This window comes from Maylandia zebra, linkage group LG20 (genome assembly GCF_041146795.1).
Source record: "Maylandia zebra isolate NMK-2024a linkage group LG20, Mzebra_GT3a, whole genome shotgun sequence".
Classification (NCBI taxonomy): domain Eukaryota; kingdom Metazoa; phylum Chordata; class Actinopteri; order Cichliformes; family Cichlidae; genus Maylandia; species Maylandia zebra.
In genome coordinates, this window is record NC_135186.1 from 35,485,117 (window position 1) to 35,495,178 (window position 10,062).

Consider the following 10,062-nt stretch of genomic DNA (forward strand, 5'->3'; position numbering starts at 1 on the left):
CATTCTCTAAACGTTTGGCCACAGCTGTAGATTACACTATCAGTGCTTGTTCACTCTTGACAATAATTACATTTCTAAATTTACTTTGTGCATTTACAGGTAAACAATATCTAATATTTTATCTAAATAACTGCTTTGTCTTTGAAAAGGGTGAAGAGCCTGAGGCCGGTGACAGTCCAGTTCTACTCTAAGTACATCCTCACAGTGGCTCACAGGACAAGGCCACATTCCTGTCCTGCCAGAAGAGAAGAGAAACTTCAGTGTCTTCTTGCAGTTCAACCACACCTGTCATATTCCGTATGACAGGGGTCTCAAACTCCAGTCCTCAAGGGCCAGTGTCATGCAACTTTTCCATGCCCTCGAGGACTGGAGTTTGAGACCCCTGCCGTATGGTGTTCATGCTGTTTTCTACCCCACAGTTACAGCATGTCTGACTGCCTGTTCAGCATATGCAAAAATATATGATGAGTTTAAGCATGTGATGACTAAGGCCTTCCATTATGGTGTTTGTCATCACATGTCACAGACATCTGGATGATCATTTGGAATAAACTAAAAACTAAAAACTTGTTACTTCATCTTTTATCTTTATTATTATTGTTCTTATTTTACACTTTTCATTGTTAGGCATTAGGTTTATTTGTAGTAGTCCTTTCCAACGTCTTTCCCTCTTCCATGTTACTGTGTCAGCTTGTCAGCATCTATTTGGGTTTGGAAGTGGAACAGAAAGTAAAGAAATCCAAAGTGCCATTAAAACCAGGAGATGTTCTTATATTTCAGAAGAAGGGATTAATTCAAAAGAAATGACCTCAATGCCATATTTTATTTAGGAACCCTAGAGAGGACTTTGCAAAATAACACATTCTTATAATTTCACCCTCAGATGAGCCAAGCTACGACTGTCAGGGAAGGTGATGTAGGTACAGAGCATATGAGAGTGGTTAAGTTTGTCTCTTGTCTAGATGAAGGCACAAGAGGGATCAATAGTGGGGAGCACAAACACAGACGTCTGAGTGGGAGATACTCACGGGAGTCTTGGGGAGCAACGGGGATGAATGGTGCATTTATTGTTAACTTCACTTTAAATAAATCTGTCTTTATTCAGAGCTCCGCGCCTGGGTCCTCCTTTCCTTTACATCCCCACGGTTTGCCCTGCCAAACCGTGACAGAATGATCCCCAGCGGACTCTGAAGAGAGACTCAGGAGGGAGGTGCTAGACAAAGTTTACCGACTATGTGAGTCGGTAAGGGTTGCGTCGCGCCGTGGAGAGGCGGCTGCAGGAGACGCTTTTTAAGTTTCCCTGGCTGGTGGACTCCCTCAACCCAGTTATCCTGGACTTTCTGCTTTCTACCCTCCACCTCCACTCTCCTACTCAGGCTGCTCACTGGCCCGGACAGCCGGTGGATTCACAGCCTGACACGCCGGCCCCGACGTCTACGCGGAAACGACGTTTGCGCCGCCGGCGCTCCTCACCACAGCCGGACTCCTGGACATCTCAAGAGCCGGCTGGGGTGAGTAATAAGGACAATTTTTCGTTTTCCTCACCATCTTTGTCTGTGTCTGCAGTGGATGATAACGTCGCTGACGCTGCTTTTAACCAGCCGTTAGCACAGGCAGCGTTACCTCAGTCAGAGGTCTCCACACCACTCGCGGCTTCACCATCTGACGTGGCTGTACCACCGTTCTTTCATCTGCCTGCAGCCGCCATTCTGCCATCTTCTTCACCACCTGCTATGTCGCCACCTGGACCTGCTCCGCCGCCGCCGGAGCTGGAGCTCAGTGAGCTGGAGCAGGAGCTCAGCGAGTGGGAGGAGCCCGCGCCACCAGCTGAGGAGCTCAGCGAGCCGGAGCAGGAGCTCAGCGAGCGGGAGGAGCTCGTGCCGCTGCCGGAGGAGCTCAGTGAGCCAGAGCCGGAGCCGCTACCGCCTCTGGAGGAGGGACCGGCGTCGCCAGCAGAGGAGCTCGGCGAGCCGGAGGAGCTCAGCAAGCCTGTGGAGCCTGCGCCGCCACTGGAGGAGCTCAGCGAGCAGGAGGAGCCCGCGCAAGACCTCGGAGAGCCGGAGGGGCCAGCACGTCCGCGACCCGCCCAGCCAGCACGAACGGCACGTCCGCAACCAGCACATCGTAGGTGCCACACCTCGCGGTCGCTCGTCGGGGCTACGCCGCAGGCCGCCGGAGGAGCAGCGCCGCCGCCGCCACTGGACCCGGGGCAGGCCGCCGGAGATGCAGCGCCGCCGCCACCTTCTAAACTAAGTTTGGGGGATGTGATCTTTCAAGAAATGCAGGCCAAACTGTTGTTGTTTGTTTACTTACACAGCATGTCTTGTACAATTAACTGGAGTCAACAGCAACAGCATAGTGCAGTCATATCTCAAGTCTAATAACAGAAGACAGGAAAAGATCAGCGACGAAACAACTTCCCCAAACCAAAGCACAAATAAAACAATAAGTAAAACAGGCTGATCTAAAGTATGATTAAAGTTCAGCCTGATTAATATAAATATCACTGACAGTTGCTAATATATTGGAAAACCAAAATACTTACCACTGAGTTGAGTCTTTCTGTCCAACAGCAGGAGTGCTGGTCCTGAGCCTCAAAGACAGTAAGAAGCAAGCAGAGGGAGAAAAAACAGAACATTTTTTAGAAGCTGATTTGATCCTTAATGGCTGTGCAGTCATAATAACTTACAACACAGAGGGTCAATGTAGACCCCATACAACCAAATTAGACTAGCACATATAGTATTAAAAACACCATCTACTACTGTGTCTGAATGTGTAGTATTGGCACTGTCAGTTTAGGCCTAAAGAGATATGTGTTTAAAAAAAGACCACCTAATTTAAATATAATCATTACATGCTTGTTAAAAGCTAACTTCCAATATATAAAGTTTCTTATAAGCAAAATGACCAGATCTAACATATGGCCGGGTTTATATGTAACATAATGTTTCTTATGATTCAACTGTGTAATTTAACTTAATTCTTTAGAAGGACAGGCTAGAATACTTTATTCTCAAGTATAAAGCCAACTTAGCCGTTAACCATTTAACAGGCCACTTATCTGGATTATAGCTTTCACAGCTTGTTTTTAAACACGTTTTAACAAAACAAATACTATTGTTAATATTATTATTTAAAATGTAATTAAACAGAAAAGTGGTTAAATATAAAAGCAGTTTGCTTATGTTGTTAAAGAAAGGCTAGATTTGACATTAATAGATGCCACAGATGTTCAAAAGCTGCCACAAAGCATTAAAAAAATAGACATCTCCGAAAAAGTCGGAGCATTTTTGCAAATATGTGATGTCTTGATAAATCGAGCAGATTCTTGAACTTTACACAGCTACATTCTCACCTGAAAATATCTTAAAAGTTTATTTTGTGACCCAGAAAAAGTAATAAGCTTTTTAGCCGCGCTCCTCCGCCATTGCCGCGCTTACAAGTACGCACAGGCTCCGACAACCGCAGCCGACAAATGCGATTCTCCTTTTCCCCAGATTACCCTTTCTGGGTCACCTCTGACCCAGAGGTGACCTGTGACCCCCACAGGTCACAGAGCCCTTTGAGCTCATTAAAATGGATCTTGTGGGTAAACTGACCTTAACGGATGGTGGTAATCAGTAGGGCTGCTCGATTATGGCAAAAATGATAATCACGATTATTTTCACTGAAATTGAGATCTCGATTATTTGACGATATTTATTTAACCCTTTAAGACCTACTATAGAACCAAGTCCACCAGAGCTTATATTATTTTTTCACATGTTGTAGTGCCATTTGTGGGAGCATTTCAAGTTGCTATACAACTGTTATAGCCCATATTTTAATAATATGTATGCATTAAGTCCATAGTAACTACATTAATTGCAAAAAAGTGCAATAAACTACAAGAAAATTGAAAATCGTTTTTGTTTTTTTACATATATTTCTACTTGGAGAAATTTAAGAGGTTTATCCCTCAAAACTTTAAATACAAAAAAGTTGCAAAAAATAGTTTACAACAACAGGAAATTAATTTTGAGTGTCTTCATAGTTTTATTTTGGAGATACACCAATTTTTATATACACTGCAGGAAAAACAAAAAAACAATCCTATGATGCAAATTTGCAAAGAAAACAGCAGGTGCATCAAAATATACTATTTCCAGCAGTGCAATTTGAGTTCTAAGCATCCCAGCAACTATTCAGAAAAGTCAAACATGACCAGTATAGGTTTTTAAGGCCTACAAGTAAAAAACTACATTTCCGCGAAAATGGCGTCACTTCCGGTTTTGGCCAGGAAATGGCGGACATGCGATAGTTCGCGCTGACGTCTGTTTCACTGTGGGAAGTGTTACGAACAGCTGATCGGATCGGCAAAGCGTGTTTCTGGAATATTATGTTTTTGTTCCTGCAAGCGCTTTTTATGCAAATTTTGCAAAGCTTTTTGTGGAAGGAAACCGTGACCGAGGACAAGCTGATGGCATCAGATATAAGTACAACTCCTCCGGTTTCATATGCAAAACAAATTATTGCGCTAGCTTACGCGGTTCAGGTTCTACAGGGATTTAAAAATAGTTACACAAAACGGAGCGTGCTGCTCTGACCGGATTTAAAGGGTTAACAATGACTTTAAAAAAATAATATAAAATAGTGTGCAACACCACTGAAGTTTTTTTTTTACCTCTCTTTTCAACCAACAGCAGTCACTCTCCTCTTCAAATAACTTCTGCTTAGCTTTCTGAGCTTCCCTCGGGTCCTCTTAATCAGCGGTCTCCAACCTTTTTTGCGCCATGGACCGGTTTATGCCCGACAATATTTTCACGGACCGGCCTTTAAGGTGTCGCGGATAAATGAGGGAGGGGCTAATAATCGGCTCAGTCATTTTTAATGATCGTTGAAAGCCCAGATCGTAATCGTGATTAAAATTTGATTAATTGAGCAGCCCTAGTAATCAGTATATTTGTGTAATGGTTGACTATTTCACCAAATGGGCAGAAGCCTACCCACTGAAAAACAAAACTGCAGATGAGGTCACTAGTTGTATTCTGGATTTTGTTCTACAAATTTGGTGCACCTAAAAGACTGCTAACAGACAAGGGCTCAGAGTTCTGCAACAAGGTAAGGTATTAATAGCTCAAGCAGATATGTAATGTAAGCTTGGATGACTAATGTGATCACCTTTTCAAGGTCAACTATGGCTTGTGTAAAACCCTGGGCATCCAAAGAAGCCTCTGCTCACCATACCATCCCCAAACCAATGGCTTGGTGGAGAGATTAAATGGCACAATCCAGAGGTACAATACTGTCATTTATATTTTGTGCTGTAACTATGTCACAAGGCTGGCTATTTAGTATATTGTTCTTATGCATTCACATTCCAGATCCCTCAATAAACTGGTGAGTGACGAGCCCAAGAACTGGGACACATTTCTGAAGTCCACCATGTTTGGACTGAGGGCAAAAAAGCAGCTGACGACAAAATACAGCCCATATTTCCTCATGTTCGGCAGAGAGGCAAGGTATCCATCGGAGATCCCAAAGGAATACAAGGTAAAATGGTGTAATTTACAAGAGAGAAAATGTCTCAATCCTAATCCAGTTACTCAGTCATTCTATTTTGGCAGATTACAGAAGACATGGTCACTAAAATCATTTCAAATGAAGACGTGTGTGAGGGCCTACAATCCCAGGAGGTGGTATACGCTTGTTAATTTGGGTTGAACCCAGGACTGTATAGGTGTTGGCTGAATAGCAGTGGTGTTCACCTTGGGGTGTCAATCAGAACACACAGGACGCACAGATAAAGGTTGTACCGTCTTTACTGCGATTCCTTAGCTTAACAGCCCAGTACAGCATCACAGTAATGCAACCGCAGGCTTACAGAGTGGTGAGGGGTGTGGGTGTGGTCTGTGAACAGAACATATACAGAATACTGAATGTAATAAACATCTAAGTCATGAATTATGATTCATCAGCTCTCTTCGAATCTCACCAGAACTACAAATGGGAATTCCTATATGAACATCTACATGCACAAGTTTCATACACTACTCCCAAACCCTTACAGTACATGACACTGACTGCCAATACACCCAACAACAATATATCACAAAACATCAAATGGGTTTAGCTTACAGCTAGCAAGTATGTAGCATAACAAGTAGCATTAGTAGCATGAACTAGCCCCATAGCGAACAGGTCAATAGACATTGTACTTCTACATCCACTAAATGTCTAAATGGCATAAAAGACTAAAACTGTCCTTTCCAGGCAGGGCTCCACAACTAATCACAATTCTTTAGTGATGCACACGACTCACACCGTGTGTAGACATCCCCCTGCTGAGTCAGTCAGGTGCCAGGTGGCTTTTGCTCCCTGTTAGCTCAAAAACTCTGATCACTGGAACATGTGCTCAATAGTGCAGCTGTGCTCTCTCGCCACAAGGGGGCTCCCCCACACAGCCTTTCCAACATAGCCTTCCCATACCATGGAAAGGCTGTTTATACAGACGAGGGCTCCCCCACCTGGTCATCCTCATCCTTGATCGCCGAAAGCACAATCAGACGTCCTATAGGCCGGGTGTATGTTTTGGCACGTATCTTCACCTCTGCTGTTCGGGTGTGGCCATCAGAACCAGTAAGAATCTTCGTCACTCTCCCAATCTGCCATGATGCTCTGGGTAGCTGTGGATCCACCAGCAGAACAGCTGCTCCCTCTGTTATGTCCTCCATGGGTCTCTGCCACTTCATGCGAGTTTGGAGATTAGGCAAATAGTGTCTGATGAAAGATGCCCAGAATCTGTCCACCTGGATTTGCGAATGTCTCCATCTTCGCATCCCTAGCGCCTCGTCTTCCGGATACACTACCTGAAGTAGGGAGCTGTCAGGCCGCCCCATGAGCAAGTAGTTAGGGGTCACTGGATCGATGTCAGCCACATCCGCAGAAACATAACCTAGGGGTTTGGCATTCAGGATACCCTCGATTTCTGTAAGAACGGTCCTGAGTACTTCCTCACTCACTGTTTGAGAGCCAACAGAGGTGTATAAGGCGTTTTACTAAGTAAAGCTTACTTAAGATGACTGTTAGGACAACCTATTCCTTGCAAGTATGCAGTATTAAGAATAACTTGATATTTCTGACCGTACAATACTAATTGTTTATCTACTGACAAACATTTCAAGTTCAACTAAATGAAAAAAACAATTTGTGGTAATCTGAATATGATTAAAAATAATTAACTACACTTTTTGTAATGATGTTAAAATCAGCCCAACTTTTATTTTCAAACACAACATAAGTTGTGTATGTTTGGACTGAGGGGGGGGCAAGTACAGGCCATTTCACTGCAGGGCAACCTGCATGTAAATGGCCTGTATTTGTATACCGCTTTACTAGTCCCTAAAGACCCCAAAGCGCTTTACACATCCAGTCATCCACCCATTCACACACACATTCACACACTGGTGATGGCAGCTACATTGTAGCCACAGCCACCCTAGGGCGCACTGACAGAGGCGAGTAAAGCCTTGATTGATTGATTGATTGATTGATTGATTGATTGATTGATTGATTGATTGATTGATTGATTGATTGATTGATTGATTGATATAGGACCACACAGGCTTTTTTCCCCAATCATTGCCTTCTGCGAGTGCAGTATTGAGCACTTATGTACTTTCTTCAAGATAACTGGGCAGCTTTGATTAAACTGCACGGCAGTCACAGGTAGGCCGTATGTTTGTCCCCCTATCCATTTTCTAGATTTAAGCAGTATAGTAGCTTATTCGTGGTCCTGTCTGTGGAGTGGCCATTTTTTTTTATTCCAACTGTTGTGGACAGGGCAGCAGCACTACTACAGTTCCAACAGTTCTAAGATCTACGTTCTAAAAGTTCTACTAGGGCTGGTTCTCTGTTTTGTTTTTTTTAATTGACTCAATTTGATTCTAATCGGGGAAAATTTGCCTCAGGCAGTCAGAAATATTATAATTCTGATCACTTATCAGCAGTTACTTGTAACGCGTTACTGTAATCTGATTAGTTTTTTCAGGTAACGAGTAAAGTAAGGTATTACTATTGCAAAAACGGTAATTAGATTACTGTTACTTTCCCCTAGGAATGCTGCGTTACTACGTTACTAAAACCGTGATTTTTTGCGAGAATGTCTCACGACAGTGACGTAAGCGAGTGCGCCGTTAGTGACAACAGCTGTGTGCAGATCAACAATGGATCATATATCGAGTGCAGGAGAGAGTATGAGCGTGCAGCGTTTAAAGCGTGGAAGTACCGACCTTACTTTGAGTTTGATTCCATACAAAGTGACAAAACATTAGTGTCCATTGTGCGTGGGAAGAAAACTTCTTTTTACAGCGAAAAAAAACCCTAAACTTCCAAGCAAGCACCGAGTAGCTACGACGTAATGGGAAACTCACAGAGAAACTCGCGGATTCTTCCACTGACCGTGGCACACCTGCACCAGGGTAAACCTCCGCCTACCCCACTCCTGCTTTACAGGTGAAAATAGAGCAACAGGACCGCTGAGTCTTTGACTTTATTTATTTTCTGCTGTGTTTTACTTGCATCTATTTGAAAGAGTGAGTGTAAACACAAAAAATATTTTATTTTATGTGCTGGAATGTGCAGAAAATAGGTTTAAATGTTAAACTAATTTCTTCCAGTCAGAGAATGTCGCATATAATTAAATTTTTGCTTGATGCATAAAGTTAAAAGATTAAAACTAATAAAACAAGTTTTAAAAAGAGACTTTTCCATTTGATTACATGTTGTATGATGGATTATGCAGAAAAAGTAGAACTGGGCTGAAAGATCTATCGCTTTATCACCTATTCAGGTTGTAAATCGTGTTTTTAACAAGTAACTAACGGGATTACTTTTTTGGGGAAGTAATCGGTAATTAGTTACTGATTACTTTTTTCAAGTAATTTGACCAACACTGCTTATCAGTACATATCCATATTTATAGCAATAAAAAGAAAGCTGATACTTGTGAGACTTCATCAGAGGTGTGAGCATCACAGCACATGCCTTTGTGCCTTTATTATCCATCGATTAAAGATCCCTGATCAATGGCCATGAGTGCCATTCAGAGAAATTTGGTTGAATGGCTGCAATCATAGCATTGTAACATAGCGAAAGATGTACCCTTAGGTCCCCTCAGGGAAACCAAATAACCTCTGGCGAAGCGGATGGCACAACACAGAAGAGCTACCTCATCACGCCAGGACTCTGCAGTCTATTTACACCTACAGGCCAGTGGACACTCTTTCAATGATGAGGATGTAACATCCTGGACAGGGAGGAACGCTGGTTTGAGTCAAGGAGGCCATTTATGTGAAAAGGGAAAGACCATCTCTGAACTGATTGCAGCCATTCCCCAACTCTCTGTGAATGGTACTCATGGCCTTGATCAATGATCTTTCATTAATGGTCTTTGATCAGTGGTTGTTGATCAATGGTCATGACAATTTGCATATTAATCATCAAGGAGCTGACCTCACAGCCCATTGTTCATTCAGTGGTGCTAGTTTCAGATATTGTGCAAATGTTTATAAGATTGGGGAAACCTGCAGTCAGCTGAGACTGAAGAAGTTACTTATACATGGCGCAGATTTTTGGGGGGTTTAAAAGCCACAGAGATGTGGTGTTTAGAAAAAAATGCGTCTCAACTATCCCGATACTCCTGCCCCAAAAGGGATCACTAAGGGTTTTGTTTAGTCAGCAGTTGTCCTTCTCTCCTGGATCGGCTGGAGCTTTCTTTAGGTGCCTTTCCAGCTTTGACAACAGTCCAGCTGGGATAACCACATTTACTCAGGGCCATGATGCCACAGTTATGCTTCACAGTATGAGAAACACACATGGAGAATTAGACTAAGACACGCAACTTGCCATGGGAAGACAATAGCGTATACAGCAGACAAAGCCAAGAGACAGAGAGCGAGGGGGGGAACAACAGTGGCTGACACAAACAAAGAAAACAAACATGAGACTGAGGACTGACTAAGTTAGACAGTAACTAGGAACTAGAACTTAAGTTACAAAACTCAGAGGCAGCGAACATCA

General features: G+C 43.1%; 1 long non-coding RNA gene across 1 annotated transcript; it reads left to right on the plus strand.

Moving 5' to 3' along the window:
* Positions 1 to 4,660: 4,660 nt before the first annotated feature.
* On the plus strand, positions 4,661 to 6,175 carry LOC143414395 (uncharacterized). Its single transcript, XR_013095024.1, has 3 exons — positions 4,661 to 5,279; positions 5,367 to 5,535; positions 5,610 to 6,175. It is a non-coding gene; the product is annotated as an uncharacterized LOC143414395 (long non-coding RNA).
* The last annotated feature ends 3,887 nt before the right edge of the window (positions 6,176 to 10,062 follow it).